Source organism: Pelobates fuscus, chromosome 3, assembly GCF_036172605.1.
Source record: "Pelobates fuscus isolate aPelFus1 chromosome 3, aPelFus1.pri, whole genome shotgun sequence".
NCBI classification, from domain to species: Eukaryota; Metazoa; Chordata; class Amphibia; order Anura; family Pelobatidae; genus Pelobates; species Pelobates fuscus.
The window spans coordinates 211,142,291-211,167,141 of record NC_086319.1 but is presented as its reverse complement, the minus strand read 5'-3'; positions in this window follow the sequence as shown (position 1 = coordinate 211,167,141).

Below are 24,851 nucleotides of genomic sequence, written 5' to 3'. Positions count from 1 at the left end.
CCATAACAGAACCCTGAGGGAGACCACTTTCCACTTTTGTCCAGCTTGAAAATGTACTATTAATGACAACTCGTTGTACTCTAACCTTAAACAAATGTTCTACCCAAGAACAAGAATATTAATCTCGACCAATTTATTTTAGTTTGAACACTAACCTATTGTGAGAAACCGTATCAAATGCCTTTTCAAAAACCAAGTAGATCACATCCACTGCAACACACTTCTACTTACTTCTTCGTATTGATATACATTGATTATTTAAACTTAACAATAAAATACATATGTGGGCTACTAATACTCTACGTCATTTGGGCAATACAATCACCCTCTTGTTGATGTGTGAACTCGGAAAGGATTACCCCATGAAAGTGGCAGCTCTTAAGGCTTATAATGATTTAGTTGGTGGGGTATATTAGAAAGGGTCTAATACATCAGTGTCTATGGTTCACCCCATCCCAGATTTAGTATATCAACTTGTATATTCTGCCCACCATGTGAAATCACAATGCCCCACCCATATGATCTGCCATATGGACTAACGGAAGTTCTACACAGTTCTTTTATCTGAAAAGGCAGTGTGTTTGCATTAAAAAGCCTGCAGGCACCGGCTATAGACACCAGAACCACTACGTTAAGCTGTGGTGGTTCTGGTGACTATAGTGGCCCTTTAATGTGAGGTAAATTAGAGACTAGTGCCACTAATATATTGGATTGCCTACTTACTACCAGATGAGGACAAGATGATGATGATGGGCTCAGGCTGCAGTCTGGCTCCACAGGTCTGGTGTAGAAGAGGCTCTCTTGAGACTGCTTGTAACAGTGCTCATAACAATTAATGAACAGGAAGCAGCTCCATATTTGGGGCCCCTTACACAGCTCAAGGTCTGGGCCGCAAAGCATGACCATGAGTATGCTTACAAGGCCCGCCCATAAGTCCACCTACATGGTCCACCCATGAGTTCCCTCACAGGGAGTGGAGTGTATGTGTGTAGGGGATGTGTTATGTTGTAGAGGATGTAATGTGTGTGTGTTCTTATGGAATGTTGTGTATAAGGAAAAAAATCCCTCATTACACATTTATGTAAAGTCAACTCCCTAAAACTCTCCATCCCCCTAATCTAAATTAGCAAGATAAACAGTTATTCAAATGTTTTTCTTCGATCCCAGTATTGTACTTAAGACATGTGAATGAGCGCAGTCCATCTTAAGGATGTCCATGCAGAACGTGGAAAAGAACCTTAGCTGAGGGAGCTATCCACTAAAGGGGGTTCAAGTAAGGTTTGTTATCATTCTAAAGGTGGCAGAATCCAGGGTGTCTGCAAAAAGCAAGTAGAAATAGGCTCAGCTCACAGATGGAATGGAAGAGCCAAATCATGCTATCCCAGTGCCTTTCGAATGTTAAATCTTCCTGGCCAGTATGAGCTTCACCTGTTGGGGCAGATTAGAGCAGTCAAGTCCAATCCTTTATTTTTTATTTTTTATTTTTAAAGACAAAAATAAAGGCAAAAAAGTGGTGAAATAAAATTCTATGACAAACTGCCCCTATTCTGAGTGGCAAACCACTTTAGGTATATCAATGCTCGTTGTGGTCTGGCAGCATGGTCAACTTCAGCTGCTGCAATCCAACCTTGGAGAGAATAGAAAGCACAGACTACCAGCCCATGCACATATACATAGTGCTAGGCTAGAAAAGGCCCTGCAAAATCCTGCCTGTTGCCTTATTCAAGCAATACTGTACAGACATCCCAACATGCCACTTTCTATTGTCAGAGGCTACAGCACACAAGCAACAGCACACAAGCCACTTACAATCCCGCCCATGCTAGTGGTCTTATTTATTACTGGTATTTATAGTAGTCCTCCTGCCCACCTTTCCAGCATTTCCATGCCTGAGCAATGTGCTCCTCTATAGAGGTGATTGGGACATTTATTAATAAATAATAAATAAATAAATAGCTTTAGATAAATGTACAAATCGATGCTTTAAATACGCTACTTAATATGCACACTTGGATGGAAATTATGTGCAACATTGTAATATTTAGCCAACAGATCCACGTTAAATGCCTATGCATATAAGCTAAGAACATCCATCCTTACATTGTATCTTAACATTTGTTTAATAAAACCAGAAATCTGCAATGAAAAAGGCAACATGTCAGATGACAGTATTATGGAACCTTGGCCATTCCACTGCAGTATCTTAAAATGTTTGCAAAAGGTTTACTATTTCAAGAGACATGCAAAATGTGGTTTGGCACACTGGTCCACTAGCACTTACCATAATGATCTGACCTCCACCAACATCAAAGTCATCATCAACAATGTTGCACTGTACATAAAATAAATCTTGAGATAGAGACAACACTAACTGCTCCTTTTCTGCATCTTGTGTATCTTCATATAATGCTGTTTACATCAATCATCTGTTGGCTATGGCCATACCTACATGTGTGGCTGTGCTTCATGTTGATATAGCTAGTACATATTTCCTACAATTATAACAATAATAAAATGTTTGCACTTCTGAATGAAATATCCACACAATGTATTTTTCATTATTGAATGAAAGACTTCTGCTCTTACTCCTAAAAGCTAATTAGACTAATTAATACTAATGTCACTGTAGTCATTATGACCATTCATACTAGCTGTATCCTTCTATGTCTATCTGCTAGGATGTTTATTCTCAGTGGAATTAATTATTCGTAGTTGGGGTTATTATGACGAAGTAGAATAGAGACTGATGAGGACGATAAGGACACTTACATGATATGTGTATTTTGTGCTCCATCTGTACATTAATGCATTTTGTGTTTGCGTTCTTAAAATAAAATAAAAACAGTAATTCCATATGTTGTCAGTGGTTACATTTTAGCCTCCTACTTTCTGTAACAGTAGGTGTTTTTGCCTTCACACTGACATTATTCATAGCTTCGTCAAAACCATGAAATCATTTGAATTGTAATCTGTTTTTGGGTAATCATAATCTAGATGATTATTAATATTTCTTTTAGCATTATCCAATGTCCATGTCTCAGTGTCAAATATGCTAATGTTGAAAGATAGAGCCCAAGACAGGTTGCTATGATAACTAGTTTACTAGGGTCATAATTGCTGATTTAATTTAAGAGGTAGATGTTAAAACACAGTATTACTTTACCTACAATTGTTCAACATTAAAGGGACACTGTGAATACTTTAACAACTTCATCTTGTATGTGGCACAAGGACCATATTGATAGATTTACAGATATGTATTCCTAACGCTACAGTATTCCTTTAATATCCCATGGAGCTGCTGCTGGCTCCTCCTCCTAGGTAGGTACTGTCAATTTCACCTGTAACTTGTGTTAACTTTAAAAAAAAAAAAAAATTATGAGATGCTCATTTGCTTTTTTAATAACTAATATTTTTAAAATATTATTTGTAAAGCTTATACAAAAAGATTAAATAATTTAAAGCGCTTATCCAAAAATGTTAAATCAATGCAATAGTGAGGTATACATTGCAATATTAAAATATATTTCTCATGGATCGGTTTCTTGTAAAATATATGTTTTGGTTGCAATTAAGAGGAAATAGCAGCACTATCTATAAATAGTACAGTGTTTGTACCAATGTGTCATTTTCTGATTAACTAGAGTGCACACAGGAAAGTGTTTGAGGATAGGGGAATGTTCCAGATGTCCAGCTAGAGGATTAAGTCATGGGAATTTCTCACTGACCCTCTTAAGCACAGTCACCCACTTGCTGCAATGCAGAACAATTTCTTCAAAAAAATGTCTTTATATTTTTCACTGCTTTAATTAATGTGCTGACATATCTATCCATCTATCTATCTATCTACAGTTGCAAGAAAAAGTATGTGAACCCTTTGGAATTATATGCATGTTTGCACAAATTGGTCATAAAATGTGATCTGATCATCTTCTAAGTCACAACAATAGACAATCACAGTCTGTTTAAACTAATAACACAAAAAGAATGAAATGTTGCCATGTTTTTAATGAACACACCATGTAAACATTCACAGTGCAGGTGGAAAAAGTATGTGAACCCTTGGATTTAATAACTGGTTGAACCTCCTTTGGCAACAATAACTTCAACCAAACGTTTCCTGTAGTTGCAGATCAGACGTGCACAACGGTCAGGAGTAATTCTTGACCATTCCTCTTTACAGAACTGTTTCAGTTCAGCAATATTCTTGGGATGTCTGGTGTGAATCACTTTCTTGAGGTCATGCCACAGCATCTAAATCGGGTTGAGGTCAGGACTCTGACTGGGCCACTTCAGAGGGCGTATTTTCTTCTGTTTAAGCCATTCTGTTGTTATTTACTTCTATGCTTTGGGTCATTGTCCTGTTGCAATACCCATCTTCTGTTGAGCTTCAGCTGGTAGACAGATGGCCTTAAGTTCTCCTGCAAAATGTCTTGATAAACTTGGGAATTAATTTTTCCTTCGATGATAGCAATCCGTCCAGGACCTGACGCAGCAAAGCAGCCCCAAACCATGATGCCCACACCACCATACTTCACAGTTGGGATGAGGTTTTGATGTTGGTGTGCTATGCCTCTTTTTCGCCACACATAGTGTTGTGTGTTTCTTCCAAGCAACTCAACTTTGGTTTCATCTGTCCCCAGAATATTTTGCCAGTACTGCTGTGGAACATCTAGGTGCTCTTGTGCAAACTGTAAATGTGCAGCAATGTTTTGTTTGGACAGCCGTGGCTTCCTCTGTGCTATCCTCCCATGAAATCCATTCTTGTTTAGTGTTTTACGCATTGTAGATTCGCTAACAGGGATGTTAGCATTTGCCAGTGACTTTTGTAAGTCTTTAGCTGACTCTAGGATTCTTCTTCACCTCATTCAGCAGTCTGCGCTATGCTTATTATTATTATTATTATTATTAATAATGATTAATAATATTATTATTATTATTATTATTATTATTTATAAAATATTTTACCAGGAAAGATACATTGAGATTTCTCTCGTTTTCAAGTATGTCCTGGGTCAACAAATCATTGCATTGTTTCAATTAGGGTACAATAAAATACAAAAACAATATTAATTCACAATCAATACAAAATGTAACATAGAACAGGTAGGAAATATATAATCAACCATAATAGGTGCATTCTGTTTTGAGGTATGTAGAGAGGGATCCCTTAAAGGACTTTAGGCTTAGGGAAGATTTTAAATTGTGCGGGAGGTCGTTCCACAATTGTGGTGCTCTGTAGGAGAAGGAGGATCGGGCTGCTTTCTTTGTGTATTGAGGTAGACTAAGTAAAGTGTTGGTACTGGATCAGAGGTTATAGGAAGTGGGAACAGCTGGGGGAAGCATTGTGTTCAGGTAGGGTGGGAGTTTCCCAGAAAAGCTCTTAAACACGGGGGCGTGGTCTGAAGCCGGAGCAAGATGGACGTGTCCTCCTGAAGCTCCGTTAGGACCACGATGCCATAAGCTTACAATAGCGCTAAAAACACTGACCTGGACGAGAAAATAACCGGGGGAGCCATTATGGACAGGCGGGCACCGAAGAAACAGTCCAAAAAGCCATCGGAACACGGAGCCACGGTGACTGATCTGTTTGCGGCCTCCCGCGCCATGCGATCGCAAGCCCAAGATGGCGGACGGGAAAGCCCGATGGCTCCGAGATCACCCTCTAGCCCGGGAGCGGCGGCGGCCTCGGAAGTGTCGGAAGCTAATACTGCGCAAATCCTAGCAAAACTGGCGGAGGTTCGCGGTTACTTAGCTGCGGAAATCACCAGAAACACACACGAGGTCAAGGCCGAAATTCAGGCCTTGGGAGCGAGGACGGCGGTGCTGGAGCAGCGTGTGGAGTCCACGGTCGTGGCCCACAATGCCGCTACGGCTCAGATTAACCAGCTGTCTTCCAGATTGACCGCGGCGGAATCTGCCCTGGACGACCTGGGGAACAGGTCCAGGCGGAACAACATCAGGCTTCGGGGTCTACCCGAACAGGAAGGTGAGGGCCCGCTGCTGGAAGTGGTCACTAAGATCCTGAAGCCTTTGCTGCCGGACATGCCGGATAATCAGTGGCATATCGAGAGAGCGCACAGAGCTCTCAGGGCAAGAAGAGCGACTGACAACCGCCCGAGGGACGTGATTATTAAGTTTCTCTTCTACCAGACGAAAGAAGCCCTGCTGAAGAGGAGTAGAGAGGGCCCAATCAGGTATGGCGGGGTAGAACTCACCCTGTTTCAAGACCTGACACCGGCCACACTCCAAAAAAGAAGGCTGTGGCGCCCTGTGACGGGGCTCCTACAGAGGCATGGAGTGAAATACACTTGGGGCTTTCCATTCCGTTTGTTGGCGTTCCGGGATGGTCGCACCAAAACCTTGTACGCGGACGGAGACCCGGCGGCGTTTCTGAGGAGCCTGGATATCCGAGACCAGATCGAGCTGTCGGAGCTTCCTCCTGCCGTAGAGGAGCTGCGTCCCCTCCCCGGTGAGTGGGACACGGCGGGTGAGTGAGTCCCGGTGTGGTAGGCCGACCCGGATCCGGCGGTGGTTGGCGGAGAGGAGATCGGGTTTTTTGTCTCTCCACTCCGGAGGGGGGGCTCTTAAGATGCGGATGGTATGGCGGGTTTTTGGAGCCTAATTTCCATTGGGGCTCACCCAGTGGGGGCATGGTTGGGGAGCTCCCGTGAGGGTCCCTGAGAAGGCCCTCGGGCCCGGGTGGGTTCGTGGAGCACCTATTCCCCTTATTGGGTGGGTTAGGGTTGCTGAGACATGACGCCCCTTCATTGATTATGCGTGCCCCCTATGTTTTTTCTTTATGGGCTGCACGCCGGGGTGGTCAGATTCACCGTTTATTTTTATATTTCTGTTTTCTCATGTTGGGGTGCGGGGATCGGGGATCGGAGAGGATCGGGACTGGGGGTCATTTGCTTCCTAGCCAGCATCTCAAAGTAGACTACGGAACTATCATGCCTTTAGACGATATTGTCCCCCCCCTCTCCCTTTTTCTTTTTTTTCTCTCTCCCGGGCTACTGTTTTTATATAACCCACGGCCGCAAGGAGGGAGGTGGGGGGATGATGTCTGGCTACTGTTATGTATGTCGCTATGTACTTTTTTGCGCAATTGTATTGCGTTGTATTATGTTTGCACGGGTGGGGGACGGAACCGTGGGGAGCCGGGTAGGCAATAGGGCCCTAGTTTTTTGAGGTGTAATTGCTATGGTTGGCTTAGATGGTTAGGCCCTACAGGGGGCATGGAAGCGTGGGCTCGCTCTCTCGTCCCCGTATGGGTGGGGGAGGGTGGTGTCTGGGCCGGAGCCACGAGATGGCGCCGGGATCCCCCTAGGTAGTATGGGGTAGAGTGACCTTCCCCTCCCTGCTCCTGGCCCCTCCTATCCCCGGCTTGGGAACGTAGTCTCACCTTGGGGGACGCCCCTCCGCACCGGCGGCCATCCGCCCGAGTTTATTCTTGCACTATACCTATGTACTTATTCGTTTATTTCTTTTGCAGCACTCTCTCAGCACCGGGTTATTCGTTTATTCATTGCCTTATATTAGGCTTGCTTTATTGGTGTGTACGACTTCTACTTAGCAAAAAAAAAAAAAAAAAAAAAAAAAAAACTATATATCTTATATTAGAAAAAAAAAAACCAAGAATAATAGTTAAAAAAAAAAAAAAAAAAAAGAAAGAAAAAAAAAAAAGAAAAAGGGAAAAAAAAATACAAAATAAAACAACAAAAAGAAATACATTTGTTCAATTACGATTAATACCTTCTCAACTATGTCTCCTCTGGTTATGCATATTGGAGCATAAGATATTAGATACTCTGGCTCATTTACTCGGTTTTGTTTGCCCTCCCTGCCGTTAAGGGTTATGCAGGGTCTGCAGTGTTTTTTCCTATATTTAACTTCAGTTGGCACTCAAGTAGTGCCATTATTGGCTGGTCCATGTCCCGAGCATCCCAGAACCTTTTCTTAGTTATGGGGATGACGGGACATATACCCCGGATAAGCCTGGCTTTAGGTAAGACCAGGCGACTTTTGTACAATATGTTATGTTGTTCTTCCTTCTTCTTCTCTCTACTTTTTCTTTTCCCTCTCCACTCTGCCCTTTCCCATCATATCTCTCCTCTGGGGGGGGAATCGAGGAACGCCCTCAGTATCTTGGCCACAGATGGTAGTGTCGGTAGGCTCCACAATAGCGATATTCCACAAGATGAGTTATGCCTGTGAAACTAATGTCCCTTAATGTTAAGGGTCTAAATGCCCCTAAAAAGCGACGTCTCATGTTTCGGGAACTGAAGCGCATGAACCCGGATATAGCCTTCCTGCAGGAGACGCACCTGCCGAAATCAGCTAAGTTTGCCCTTAAAGATCATACATTTCGAACCTCGTTTGAGGCCAGAGCACTCAATAAGAGGAACGGGGTAGCTATTCTTATACATCATAGATGCCCGCTCAGGGTTAGCAAGGTCAGTACGGATCCGAGCGGACGCTATGTTTTAGTATCAGGGTCCTTACACTCTCACACTATCCATGTTCTCAATCTCTACGCCCCTAACGAGCAGTCCAGGGAATTCTGGACAGAGATGACCCGCGTGGTCAACTCGCTGCCACATGGTATGGTCATCGTAGGGCGGGATTTTAACGCGGCTCCATCCCCAGCAATGGACAGGGGGCCCTGTAGGGGAGCTCCGAGATCGCACAAACGGGGAGGGCAAGATAAATTGTTACACACTTTTATACAACACACTGATTTGCTGGATATATGGAGGGCTCAACATCCAGACGATACTGACTATACGTTCTACTCGCCACCTCACGACACGTATTCAAGGATAGACCTGTTTCTTGTAAACTCACTAACTGTTCCCAGGGTATCAGAGTCCAGGGTGGGGTCCATAACCTGGTCGGATCACGCAGATATCTCCCTAACCCTAGACAGGCTAAGCGCGGCGTCCCCTTGGTCGTGGCGGTTGAATACGTCTCTACTCCAAGATCCAGCTATTGTAGAGATTATTCGTTCGGAACTCAGGGACTACTTTGAAAGGGAAGCGGAGTCAGGAGTTACGAAGGCTACGGTGTGGGCAGCCCATAAGACGGTCATTAGGGGTGTACTGATCAGAGAAGCGACGTTGAGGAAGCGACGTAAATTTCAACGATTGGCCACATTACTGGAAGCATTGAGAACGGCGGAAAACAGACACAAATCGGACCCTACGCCTGCCAATTTGACATCATTGCAGAACATAAGGATCTCGATTAGAGAAACGCTCCTGGATGATACCGCAAGGGCTATGATATGGGCCAAGCGCACCTTCTATGAGAAGGCGAACAAGATGGAAACCTTGCTAGCTAGATCCCTTCGACCACGGCAAAGGAGCACACACATTACGAGGATCAAGAATGAAGCGGGTATCTACCAGACAAACCCCACAGACATAGCCACGGTGTTCTCAGATTTTTACGCTAAACTTTATAACCACTCTTCGGAAGGCGCCACGGACACGGGCCGGGAACTAGAAGGGATTCAGAATTTCCTATCTGGATTACGACTCCCTAAACTAGAAGCAGCGGTTTCGAATGTACTGGGAAGCCGTATCACGGGAGAGGAGATAGACGCGGCAATATCCGCCTTGAAAAGCAACAAAGCACCTGGACCTGATGGCTTTTCGGGGAGCTACTATAAAACCTTCCGGGAAGAACTCCTCCCTCACTTGGAACCCTGGTTTAATGAGTTGATGGATGGGGGGACGCCTGATAGAGATATGTCCTTGGCGAATATCGTTCTATTGCCCAAACCTGGAAGGGACGACTCGGTCCCGGAGAACTTTCGCCCTATTTCCTTGATCAACCACGACTCAAAGATCTTGGCAAAGGTGCTTGCGGGCAGATTAGGCCCACTCCTTACGGGTATGATTCACCCGGATCAGGTGGGCTTTATACCTGGGAGACAACTTTTCGAGAACACGAGACGCAATATAGATCTCATAGGGAGGCAGGTCACGAAGGGCACCCCGACACTACTGTTGTCCCTAGATGCCGAAAAGGCATTCGATAGAGTGAAATGGCCTTACTTATTTGAGGTGTTGCGACACTATGGCGTGCCGGCCCCGTTTATTACAACTATTCAAGCTATGTACTCCAACGTTAGGGCACAGATTCAAATTTCGGGAGCGCGAGTCGAACCGTTCCACCTGAGCAATGGTACGAGGCAGGGTTGCCCTCTTTCACCGCTGCTATTCGTGCTCTCGCTGGAGCCCCTCATGCAGGCCATACGAGAAGCTCCTGATGTTAAGGGTATCTTGGTGGGAGACACACAATACGTTGTTTCGGGTTTCGCAGATGACGTCTTGTTGACGTTAACAGAACCGGAGGCCTCCATGGAGGCACTGACTAGGATGCTGGAAGCATACGGGGAGGTGTCGGGATATAAGGTCAACCTGCATAAATCGAGCGCGATCCCCTTAGGTATGACGGACGAAGACGCAGCGTCTATAGGGAGGACCTATCACCTACGGATAGAGAAGGACCAGATTAAATACCTGGGCATTTGGTTGACAGCGGACCCCTCTCAACTCCATAGGCAAAATTATATCCCACTGATTAGACAGTTGATAGCTGACATGGAGACATGGGTAGACAAGCCGATCTCGTGGATCGGAAGATTGCATTCAGTAAAAATGAATGTGCTGCCTAGGATACTTTTTTTGTTCCAGGCTCTGCCAGTCCACTTGAGTAAATCCGCCTTGGGACCACTTCAACAGGCCATAGGAAGGTTTATCTGGCAGAATAAAAGGCAAAGGGTTTCCCGCAACGTCCTGTATAGGGCAAAAGACAGGGGAGGCCTTGGTCTCCCGAACTTATATTTTTATTATGTGGCGGCTCAATTGACTCAGATTGCACTGTGGCACTCCCCCCCAGGGGAGCGGAGGTGGGTGGATCTGGAATCCACCATGATGGGCCCAGATAGACCACAATTTCTTATGTGGATTCCTAAGGAACATAGACCAGCAGATCGAGTGGATTGCGCAGCGATTCACACTTCCCTTAGGGTCTGGGACGCTGCAGTACTTAAATACAGACTGGCTTCTGTACCATCACCCATGACCCCATTTTTGCGAAATAAAAAGTTTATACTGGGCATGTGCCCTCGAGATTTCAAGGGTATAGAAAACTCAGGATTACAGCGGTTGTGCGACCTCTTTGAAAACGGCACCTTCATCACATTCGATGCACTACAGAGCAGAGCTCCTCTGCGTCCCTTTGATTACTTCCGGTACTTGCAGCTCAGAGATTTTGCCCGGGGTTTCAGGATCAAGGCGGCTGCAACGATGCAATTAACATTCTTTGAAAAAATGTGTAAGAGGGAACAGTTCCCTACGGGCCTGATCTCGTGCTTGTATTCCCACTTGAGCACAAGTACGCTAGAATGGGGTCACATCACATACATACATAGGTGGGAGGCAGATCTTAACGATGTATTGGAAGGAATAGAATGGCAAGAGATATGGGAGGCCGCGGCAAAATCGTCGGTGTGCGTCTCGCTGCAGGAACAATCCTATAAGACGTTATTCAGGTGGTACACAACCCCAGTAACGCTGCACCGGATGGGCAAAAACCCGACGGACCTCTGTTGGAGAGGTTGCGGTCACAAGGGCACGTATATCCACATGTGGTGGGAGTGCCTGGAGGCGCAAGCCTATTGGAAACGAGTAGCTGCTTTACTGAGGGAAATTTTAGGCAGGGAAGTGAGGCTAGACCCGTGGGTGTTCCTACTGTCTAGATCCATGGATGGTTGGACGAAAATGGAACAGGCCCTTGTCCAAAAGATAAATCTGTCGGCTAGGAGAGCTCTGGCGCAGGTATGGCTACAGGGGGAGACCCCTACGATAGCGACGGTGATACAAAAAATAAAAGACACCTTTCTGATGGACAAGTTGACAGCTCGGGTGAGGGGGACAACGAAGAAATTTGACAAACTTTGGGGCCCCTGGATAGATTGCACTGTCAGCGATTAAGACGGTAGGGACTGATTGGGGCATCTAGATGTTACTAGGGGACCTCTGTGTTAGGCGTTTTTTTAGGCGGACTAGATACGACCTACAGGGAGAAGAACTAATTAATCCTGTATGAGATAGTGGTGAGCGGGCACTCATCGGATACCCCCCCTCCCCCCCCCTCCTCCTTCTCTCTCTATCCCATTCTCTAAGGCCCCGACCTCTCGGGCTCTACCTTTCATCTTTCTCTTTTCTCCTGTCTCTTAATCTTCTTACGGCTGAGCCGCACGTAGCGGAACTATTTTTGAGTGACGCTAATGCTACAGGAAAGGTAGTACGCTGGGGTGCTAAACTCTATCGAGATGCTTCTTTCCTCAAATTTGCGATGGAGGTGCGGCCGACCTTATTCATCGGTTAACCGATTACTGTTTTATATAATAACAAAAAAGCCAGGCGGAACATCCAAGCTCCTGTGGGGTTTTTGATTTCTGTGGTGAACGGGAGTTGGGCATGCTTATGGGGATACGAGACAGGGTGACCTGGAAATTCATGCTAGTTCACTCCTCTTGTTGGTATTTCATGTAACGGTATCAATATACTTGCTTTATGTTTGGAATTTCTGTATTACTGTGCATGTATTGCTTGTGATGTTTTGCACTGGAATAAATAAAGAATTTAAAAAAAAAAAAGAAAAGCTCTTAAACACAAGGCTAGAAAGATGAAGGGTGCGTCTGGATTCCAGCGGCAGCCAGTTTAGTTCTTTTAGCATGTCACAATGGTGGGTCCTGTAATTACATTGTAGCACAAATCGGCAGAACGAGTTATACAATGTGTTGAGTTTATTAATGTGGGATTGCGATGCAGATGCATATACTACATCCCCATAATCAATGATTGGCATCAGCATTTGCTGTACAATCTTTTCCTTTACTGTAGGGCTTAGGCAGGATTTGTTTCTGTACAGGGCACCTAGTTTTGGATAAAGTTTAGATAGATTGGGGTATAACATCATACCCAAGTATTTGAAAGAGTGGACTGCGGTCAGTGTGCCATTGAATTTGTTTTGATGGATAGGTGGGAATTGTGTAATTTGTGTAATTTAGGTACTGTTCCAAAGATCATTGTGACAGTTTTGTCAGTGTTCAGGAAGAGTTTATTTTTTGCGATCCATTTTTCTACCTCTGTAAAATGGTCTTGGAGCACAGCCTCAAGCTGCGGTAGATCGGAATTGCTTGCATAGATTACCGTGTCATCTGCGTACTTGCAGTCATCTTTACAGGACGGCCACTCCTAGGGAGAGTAGCAGTAGTGCTGAACTTTCTCCATTTATAGACAATTTGTCTTACCGTGGACTGATGAACAGCAAGGCTTTTGGAGATACTTTTATAACCCTTTCCAGCTTTATGCAAGTCAACAATTCTTAATCGTAGGTCTTCTGAGAGCTCTTTTGTGCGAGGCATCATTCACATCAGGAAATGCTTCTTGTGAAAAGCAAACCCAGAACTGGTGTGTGTTTTTTATAGGGCAGGGCAGCTGTAACCAACACCTCCAATCTCATCTCATTGATTGGACTCCAGTTGGCTGACATCTCACTCCAGTTAGCTCTTGGAGATGTCATTAGTCTAGGGGTTCACATACTTTTTTCCACCTGCACTGTGAATGTTTAAATGGTGTGTTCAATACAAACATGGCAACATTTCATTATTTGTGTGTTATTAGTTTAACCCCTTAAGGACCAAACTTCTGGAATAAAAGGGAATCATGACATGTCACACATGTCATGTGTCCTTAAGGGGTTAAGCAGACTGTGATTGTCTATTGTTGTGACTTAGATGATGATCAGATCACATTTTATGACCAATTTGTGCACAAATCCATATCATTCCAAAGGGTTCACATACTTTTTCTTGCAACTGTATCTATCTAATCCTAAGGTAACACTAGAGCATACATGTTAGTCTAACCATAAATTATATTAACTATTGCATCCACCAGATCGTATGGTTTTGAAAACATGATCTGATGATAAAATGATGGGCAGATTTTATATAGTCCTTTTGTGTACATAGAAAAAGTTTTAGATCTTTGAAAAATGGGGGCAGAAACAAAAGTGTTGCATTTATAATTTTGTTCAGTATACATATATATATACATATATATATATATACGTATATATATATATATATATATATATATATATATATATATATATATAAAATTAATTTAACTGAGAATATATATATATATATATATATATATATATTCTCAGTGAAATTAATAAATTAATTAAATATATATAATGAAACAAAGACACAGAGGCTTATATTATGCACTTCTTGTTTAAACATAGCAGCAAATGGAACAGCTTAATAATTTAACAACAATAAAATGACAAAAAAAAGTTAGCTCCAAAAGTTGTTCCAAAGTCCACTTTTTTGTTGCTCCTCAATGGGAACAGAAGAGTAATGTCTATTTTAAACTAGTATAATATCTGAATTTTAGAACATTTACTTGAATTATTGCTTCATTATATTGCATCTATTATATTTATTTTACGCTGTATTTTCTATTACAATTCTCCCACTTACTCTTCTTGTATTATATTATGATTGTAGGCTTATATTCCAGTATTTCTTGGTTAGATATTTATCATGCTTTCTTTGTGAGCCTGCATCTTAGTCTTGCTCATAACCATTGCGGAAGCTGACGGCCATGTTGTAGTATCACATGTATTCTAAATGTATTTATTAGTTCCCTTCTTGGCTTTTTTTCAATATGGAACCAAATAGCTTTGAGTTATTTGGAGCCAAATATTATATATTCATTGATTGGAAAATACTTTTCTGTTTCTATTTTGGAGCCAAATTATACTTCATTTTACTTGCGCACTCACTCTTAAAAACTGAGCTCAAACTTGCAGCACATGTGGCAAGCTGACCTGAAGGGGCTGGCGGCGGAGGTGCAGGCGGTGTCGGCCCGAACCCAGGCCGCAGAACAAGAGGTGAGAGACATACGCCAAGAACTCACTTCACTTAAAGACACAGTCTCCCAAATGCAATCCGCACAAGCAAATGCCATCAAACAAGTTGCCATACTGGACGACAGGGGCAGGAGAAAGAACATCAAAATCAGGGGTGTATCGGAGGGGGTACTACTGGACGAACTGCCCCACTTTATAAGGCGCCTGGTAGCAGCACTCCTCCCCAATAGACAGGCGAAACACTTTGTGTTTGACGGTGTATACCGCATTGCTAAACCACAGCAGGCGCCAAAGGCAGCCCCACGCGACATTATCCTACGATGCCAATCCCTAACGGATAAGATAGCCCTGATGACGGGCATCAAAGAGAAAACACTACACGAATTTGAAGAACACCGTATCACCTTCTTCCAGGACCTGAGTAGAGACACTCTCCTATGGCGCAAGAGTCTGCAGCCCATCACTGCCACCCTGCAAGCAGCGGGCCTCATATACAAATGGGCAACCCCCAGGACATTATGGGTGACTAAAGGCGACCAACAGTACAAGATCTCCAACTTAGGAGAAGGTCCGGCCCTACTGACCACCCTGGGTCTGTCCAGCAATACTAGAGCACCAGCCGCTACGCTCCCGGGACCAGCATCCTGAAACCAGCATTGGCCACAGTGCCAACCTACTGTTACTGTTTTATGTTTTTATGTTTTTGTGTATTCTTATTCACTGCTTATTTCACTGTGCTCTGCTATCTTCTCTGACGCCGAGCTACACTACACACAACCCGTCACCACTGACCCTAACCTCACAGGTTAGTACTGATTACGCAGCCCCGTGGAGGTGAAACGAAGGCCCAACATCCAAACCATTGTCCCTCCTACCCCCCCTACATGCCTGGGGTTATAGGGCACAGTACACCTTGGAGCCCCTAGGCGGGAGCACCGGCCTAGCTGTAACAAAGCAAACGACCACAGAAGAGGCCGTATGGCCCCTGTATACCCGAGCTCCATAACACACTGCACTTTCACATAGAAGAGATACAAAGGCTTAGACCTTGCTCCGCTACCCAACCTGGTGCATTTCAAACCACATGAGGAACTAAGCAACCACAAAGGCCATAACCTATGACAGTGCCCCAACATAGCCGCAGAGTCCACCTGGGACGACAATAGATCTACATTTCACACGCACCACTGGCATAGTCAGCCCTTCGCTAAAACTATATAGCCCTTAACAACACAAAATTGTGCATAACCCGACTCGGCCCAACACATGAGACTAACGAAATGAGCTTATTTATCGTGCTTCTACTGTTGTGGCACATATGCCTATATCTGTATTGCTGAAACTGCACCAAAAATAAAGAATTTAAAAAAAAAAAAAACTGAGCTCAATAGGCGTCTGCCTCAGAGAGTCTTGCATTGCTAGGCAATGCTTCGCTCGTGGGGAATATGGCTGATGCACTATCTAAATGGATTTTTGTGCTATCCTGTTATCCTGTGCTTTTTTTGGATAACATATACTGAATTTTATTACTTTGCTTTAATTTAATGTTTTTCTTCCTTAGATTTCCTCCCTTTCTAGTTTACTTTATCCTACATTAATTAATTTTTATTTATTATGCATAATACTATGGGTAGTAATACTCATACAGGCTCCTTTTACTCAGAAGTTGATCATTTATCTTCTAATGGTATCATAAATTACTTACTACAAAGTCTGATTTTATAGCTCATAATATTGATTAACATTTGAATTAAATCCGTTCAGCAGGCTGTAACCTCAGCTTCGGATATTATTTCAACTGCTTTGATTAAATCTATATCTCAGTCTATTACTAAAACCCATGCAGATGTGGTGCCTATATTTAAAAAGGGTTCAAAAGCTCAACCCAGAAACTACAGACCCGAGAGCTTACCATCTATGTTTGGAAAATTATTTGAAGGATTGTCAAGGGATAATATTCAAGAACTAATTTTGAACAAAAATATAATTAGCAGGAATAAAAATGGCTTTATGAGCGATAGGTCATGATAAAGTAACATAATAGCATTCTTTGAAGAAGTTAGTAGAAATATAGGTCAGGATTATTATTATTGGCATTTATATAGTGCCAACATATTCTGTAACACTTTACAATATTATAAGAGGGGGAGATTTAACAATAAATGAGACAATTACAAAATCTTACAGGAACAATAGGTTGAAGAGGACCCTGCTCAAATAAGCTTACAGTCTAGCAGAGGTGGGGAGTACAGAAGAATAGCAGTCAAACAAGGTGGAATGAAGCAGAGTTAAAGGAGAGAGTAGAGTACTGCCCTTTAGGAGAGAGCAAGGGACAGGTATGTGAGGTAGAGATTACTCTTGGAGGTCATAAGCTTTCCTGAAGATATGGGTTTTAGTGCACTTCTTAAATAATTGAAGACTAGGGGAGAGTCTGATGGAGGTAGGCAGGCTATTCCAAAGTAAAGGAGCCGCTCAAGAGAGGTCCTGCAAGTTTGAGTTGGCCGTATGGGTGCGAGCAATGGAGAGGAGAAGGTTATGGGCAGAGCAGAGAGGCTGAGAAGGGGCATACCTATGGATAAGAGGGGCTTGAATTGTTCAGTGCTTTACAGATATTAGTACTTTAAATTGACTCCTATAGGATACAGGTAGCCAATGTAATGACTGACAGGAGTGAGGTGTGAGAGGAGACACTGGAGAGGAAAATCAGTCTAGCAGCAGCATTCATTATAGACTGTAGCGGGGCATTACGGCCTCTGGGAAGACCAATTAGGAGACAGTTACAGTAATCAATGCAAGAGATTACTAGAGCAAGAACAAGTGCCAAAGGAGATACTGAATGAGCGTTGGGAGAGATCGGAGGAAATCCACGAGGGGACAGTGTCACAGAGACTGAGTAATTGAAGAGTTTGGAGAAGAACATAATAAACAGTGTCAAAAACAGCAGATAGGTCAAGAAGAATTAGTAGAGATTAGCAGTTTCAGTAGAGTGGAGTGGGCGGAAGCCAGACTGAAGAGGGTTAAGGAGAAAGTTGGAATTGAGGAAGCAAGCCAGATGGTAAAAGAGATATCTTTCCAGAAGCTTTTGGGGAAAAGGGAGCAGACATATGGGAATATAGTTAGAAGGGGAGGACGGGTCAAGAGATTTTTTTAGGATGGGTACTACAGTAGCATGTTTAAGGGCAGCAGAGACAACACCAGAAGAGAGAGCAGTTGAAGATGTGCGATAAGGAAGGCACAAAAAAAGGAAAGAGAGATCTGATAAGATGAGAGGGGACAAGATCAAGTGGTGAGTGAGAGGAAAGGAGAAAATAGCCCACTGCGATAGCCCAAGTGTGGAAGTAATTGAAATGAGTTTTGCGGCTGCTGATGTCAAGGGTGGGTTAATGGGAATATTGAAATCCCCAAGCATTAGGGATGGAATATTAGAGGAGAGGAAGTAGGGAAACCAGGCAGCAAAGTGGTCAAGGAGGAGGAGAACGAAACAAGTAGATGTGATCTACTTGGATCTTGCTAAGACATTTGATACAGCTACACACAAAAGATTGTCTAAACCAAACATAAATCATTTGGTTTAGACAAAAAATTGTGTTCTTGGATAGAACATTGCCTTAAAGATAGAGTGCAGGAAGTAGTTGTAAATGGGAAATGTTTAAACAGCACAAAAAGGGTGTCACGTCGCCCGCCGGGTCCGCTCCTGTCAGAGGGTGATATGGGTCCCGGCAGGTGCGCATCGTTGTGGCGGCATTCCCAAATGCTAAGAGGAATGCCGCTGGTCTCTTACCTGTCCAGCCGCCGCCCACCAGGTCCGCTCATGTCCGGGAGTGGTCTGTAATGGCGGGCACGTCCCATCACTAACTCCTGGTAGGTGCCTCAGAGGGGATTTGATAGCAATATACAAATATATACAGGATCGGTACAAATTGCAATGTGCTAAACTGTTCATTAGCAGGAATATACAACAGACAAGAAGTTACACATTGAGTCTGGAAGAAAGGTGTTTTTGCTTACCATCGAAATGGTTCTTTTTCAGTAAGAACAATGAACATGTGGAATTCTCTGCCTAAAGTGGTTGTGTTATCGGATTCTAAAGATACATTTTATAAATGCTTGAATGCTTTTTTGCATAAACAGAATATGCAAGGATATAATTGATATGTATGTAAAGGTTGTTGATCCAAGGAGAAATCTGATTTTCCATTGTGGCGTGAAGAAGGATTTTTTCCCTTTTTGTGGCATAATTCTACAGTTAGGATTTTTTTCCTTCTTTTGGATCAAGGGCATAAAATAATGGGTTTCACTGTTTAACTTGATAGACTTCAGTCTTTTTTCAACCTAGAAAACTATGTAAGCCCTAATTTGTCTGGTTCTAAAATTTGTGTTTTCTCACATTTCTGCTTCTGAAGCAAAAAATGCTTGTAATACAACAAAAGCAGTAGGGAAAAAGTCTAAATGACTAAAAGTCTAAAAGTCTAAAATAAAAAGACTAAACATATTTACAGTCTAACCTCCAGAAGTAGGATTGCTGAGTCACATTGGCAAGGAATAAATTAAAAGTGGAATGCCCAAGACCGCCACTCTACCTGGTAAAGTTTGTGAAACTCCAGAGGTGGCTTTCATAGTGGTTTAATTCCTTATTAAACAAGGATGGAACCAGAACAAAGGCCTAGTAGCTCTAAGAGCATGTCAGGATAAAGTTCTAGATATTTTTCGTTCACTAACCAAGATGTTTGAAATGGTAGAAAAAGCAATTTCAGTGAGCAAACCGTAAGTCCTTAAGGTTAGATCCAGCGTACAAACTGTCATGCTGGTAATGTTAATACCACTTTTAATGTAGAAAGATGCAAGGCAAATTGAGCCAAAATTGATAAATCTGGCATCTTCAGAGGCTGGGAAGAAGCCAATGGCCTTTTATTTGGAGATGGGTTCCGTAAAGAACTTGTCAGTGTTTTCACAGCTTTGGATAAAGCCCAAACATTAAACAAGTTTTCTCCAGTGTTTTTCCCAAGGTTAGCACAGCAGGAACAGGTCACTACTGTCTGGCTGTGGGTCTAGTTGTTTCAGAACTGACAGAGGCTCCTTCAACCAGAGACCCTAGTCTCAAGAGTCCAGAACCACAAATCCTTTCTTCCCTTGGCATGCCAGATGATCACAAGGTCAATTTAATTTAATATGTCAGTTCCTTAGGTACTCCTTAGGTACTCTTTCACATCACCTTTCTTCTCCAGCAAAAGTGGTTGTCAGACTCATCCATTTTTTCCAAGCTTGGTGTCATATAAGCTCAGATTTGGATTTTAAATACAATTCAAGGTATTGCGTAGAGTTCATCTCTCACCCTGTTCAAAAATATCTTCCTTGTAACCTTCTCCTACAAGTAACAGATTGTTGATAGACAAAACAGTCACAGATCTCATAAAGAAAAACGCCATTTAACCATTTCCTCTTCATCATCCTGTATACATAACCATACATAGTTACATAGCTGAAAAGAGACTTGCGTCCATCAAGTTCAGCCTTCCTAAAAGGGAGACATGAGATTGGATCTCATGAGGGTTAAATTTCTTAGAAAAATACATACATTTCAGAATAGAAAGAATCCATTGCCTGAGAGACCTTTTACAAACAAACCATTTGTTTGAAAGATCTAAAAACGTTGTCCATTCCCATTCATGAGGAGTGTCAGGATTTCCTACAATTCCTATGGAATGGTCAAAAGTGGCATTTCAGTAGTCTTCCTTTTGGACTATTATCTGTTCCATGGTGCTTCATAAAACGGATAAAGCCGCTTGTTTTATCTTCTTCACAGCAGACGTATTTTATTAATTAATTTAAATGTATTTAGAGGACATCCTGTTAATTTCCTATAACAAGATTCAAGATCTAATTTGCAAGTTGAGATTTTTGATAAATATGGAGAAATCTATTTTAGTTCCATCTCAAAGTCTCCTTAATTAATTCTGTTCAAGATACTCTCAACTTACCAAAAACAAAATTACACCATATCAAAAAAGAAACATGTCACTCTTTGTCTCACCAAGCACTTACTGTGACGAAAGCACCTTCGTCACTGGGATTTGGAGAGGCCAGCCTCTTGCCCTGTGACTATAGCCCCTGGGATGTATTGCCCTTTAAAAACACTTTTTGTGCATATTGGGACTTGGCGCAATGCCCCTTTAAACTTTCGAAGTGGAACTTTGAACCACCGAACAGCCGGACCACACACAAGTGGAGTGTGCAGCCTATTTACCTCCCAGGCTGGGAGTTAACCACAGCCAAATTGACAAACGGCTGGGTAGTCGCCCTTTGTGCAGTCAAACATGTGGCGGCGGCCATCTTGTTTAGTCGAAGATGTTCAGCTGTGTTTTGTCGCTGAGTTAATGCAACTTAAATCAGACACGCAATGGCACGAACACCGCTGAACTTTACCTTCTCCGGGACTTCGACTCTTCGACGGGAGTCAAACAGCGTTCAACAATTTGAACGGCACTTTAACATTGACTATGTGCACTAACGGCCCCCGTTCAACTATTTGAACTGAACTTAGACATTGAAAATAGATCGGCCGCACAGCCTAATTCCCTGGAACTGTTTTGGGCATGAAATCATGCGTGCGTTCGGTCAAAAGACACTGACAGGAATTTCCTAAACCCCTACTCTGATCTGGGTGATTTTTGGATATGTTGTTCACCCAGATCAGGGCTATCTAGGGATGTAATATGGAATATATGGGGATATGTTGTGTTGTGGGGTGTTTTCTGTACTTTGGGGAAAATGCGTGTTTTTCTGCCTGTGGATAATTAGGCTATTCTATTAGCTACTTTAATTATATCACAGGTAGAGGGGAGTGATTGTTTGCTGTACATGGGAGTGTCACAGACTGTATGTTTGTTCTTATTGGTCTGTATAGTTGGGAATGCGGTGTTCCATCAGGTCCAGAGGAGTGTGTCTCTGGCCTGAGGAATTGTATAAAGGCCAGCCTGTACCAATAAAGCCTGAGACTTTTTCTACCCTTCATGAAGTCTTGGCTCATGTTTGGTTGATTGGAGAACTACCTACACTCTGGGGATTGGTATAATCACTATACTCTACAGAGTATAATCACTAAGCTCTTGTAAAAGCTGTTCCTGCTCTCTGGACTAAGAAAGATCTCCTACTGGAAGCTGCATCCTGGCCTTGGGTCCAGAGTGGGTGGAAGACGGCGAGACCCCAACCAAGCTGCGGCAGTTCGTGGGGTCGGTGGTGGTTGTGGTGTTCCGGTGCAATGCTGATGGTACTCACAAATACTGGGAAGCAGCGATAGACGGAGGTACCCGGTCGGGGTGCAAGGCGATATGTCACACTTACTATAAGAAAACTAGCAAGGATCACTAGTATACTCTCATCTTCAAGTCATAAAATTTTTCCAGGCACTCTTTTCTACAATGTTTTATCTCCAGGTAGGTCTATCTTATTCCGATCTCATTCCTCCTGACTGGACTGCAAAAGAGGAACTTCTTTGGTGATTAAACCACATGGAGGCATGGAATTTTAGAGCTATTTTCAGCACAAAACCAGATTTATTTATCTAATCAGATGCCAGCAATCATGACTTGGGAGCAAGATGTGGATGTGGACAAGTCTTACCATGGACAACATGGTCTGACTTTACACATAAATTGTATGGAACTTCTAGCAGATAGTTTTGCAAAGAGTTTCACATAGGACAAAGCAAAATGTTGCATCATTTTATGGATTTTATGGATTGATAATATCTCAGTGGTTTGATATGTCAATCACTTTGGTGGATCATACTCTTTAACTCTAATTTTGCCAGAACAAGAACATAACCAAACAAACAGAATACATTCCACATCTGAACAATATAACAGCGGATTGGAATCCAATATACTTCTCAGACTACTGACTCTCTAAACTTTGGGGTCCTCTGGCCTTAGACCAGTTTAATTTCAGACTGAACATTCAACTAATGAGAAGACCAGACCCAGAAGCGTTTCCTGCGCTTTTCCAGGATTGGTCCACATTCATCAACTACATGTTTACTTATTGTTCTTTCATTGTTTGAACAAAACTACATCTACATCAGCAGCGGTTCTTGAACTCATAACTCCAATGTGGCTAGGGCAGCCTTTGTACCCTCAACTTCTGGAGTTAGCCATCGATTATCCAAGACTAGTGTTGTCGCGAACCCGAAATTTTCGGTTCGCGAACGGCGAACGCGAACTTCCGCAAATGTTTGCGAACCGGCGAACCGCGCGAACCGCCATTGACTTCAATGGCCAGGCGAATTTTAAAAACAACAGGGACTCTTTCTGGCCACAATAGTGATGGAAAAGTTGTTTCAAGGGGACTAACACCTGGACTGTGGCATGCCAGAGGGGGATCCATGGCAAAACTCCCATGGAAAATTGCACAGTTGATGCAGAGTCTGCTTTTAATCCATAAAGGGCAGAAATCACCTAACATTGACACCTGTCCTCAAAGCCCAGCCCTGATACACACTGACACAGAGCAGAATAGAGACTGTTCCCCCTACATAGGGTCACTTGGCAGATATGGATTGACACCTGTCCTCTAAACCCCTGATACACACTGACACAGAGCAGAATAGGGACTGTTCCCCCTACATAGGGTCACTTGGCAGATATGGATTGACACCTGTCCTCAAAACCCCTGATACACACTGACACAGAGCAGAATAGGGACTGTTCCCCCTACATAGGGTCACTTGGCAGATATGGATTGACACCTGTCCTCAAAACCCCTGATACACACTGACACAGAGCAGAATAGGGACTGTTCCTCCTACATAGGGTCACTTGGCAGATATGGATTGACACCTGTCCTCAAAACCCCTGATACACACTGACACAGAGCAGAATAGGGACTGTTCCCCCTACATAGGGTCACTTGGCAGATATGGATTGACACCTGTCCTCAAAGCCCCTGATACACACTGGGGGGAGCTACTGTCCTCCCCAACCCCTGCGCGGTGGGTGGGGGCCATAAATCACAATGGGGTGACCTACTGTCCTCCCCCCCTCGGCCCCCACCCCTGCGCGGTGGGTGGGGGGCATAAATCACAATGGGGGGCCTACTTTCCTCCCCCCGGCCCCCATCCCTGTGCGGTGGGTGGGGGGCATAAATCCCAATGGGACGGACCTACTGATAGGAGTGGAGTATTGTTCATATCAGTTTAATACCTTCCGCGTCTCCTATCAGTGGACGTGTAAATGGCAGAGATTTTTAATTGTTGAATCACCTCCCCTTTTTAGGCCAAGGTGGGAAGATGCTTAGACCACTGGTATATTGGTGCCATCTTGGAGGATTTTAATTTTTGGTTTGGTTTTTGAAGCCACAGTGCTGCACCAGTGGGCCTAAAAATTAGGCATGTACACATGCCTGAAAAATTTGGTATTGTTGCAGCCGCTGCTGTAGCACCGGCCAGAAAAATTGATGTTTGTTTCACAGGCAGAAAGTGCCCTAAAACATGGCGGCTTGAACCCTAGTTGGTGGCGGATAAGTCACGCAAGTCAAACGTCATTCAGAGCTAAAATACAGCAGCGTGTGGACCATTTTTAGCCCAAGGCAGCTCATCTCATCAGGCCTTTTTTAAGCGAATGTATCGCCCAGTGTCAGTCCCTTCGGGATCCATCCCTCATTCATCTTAATAAAGGTGAGGTAATCTAGACTTTTTTGACCTAGGCGACTTCTCTTCTCAGTGACAATACCTCCTGCTGCACTGAAGGTCCTTTCTGACAGGACACTTGAAGCGGGGCAGGCCAGAAGTTCTATCGCAAATTGGGATAGCTCAGGCCACAGGTCAAGCCTGCACACCCAGTAGTCAAGGGGTTCATCGCTCCTCAGAGTGTCGATATCTGCAGTTAAGGCGA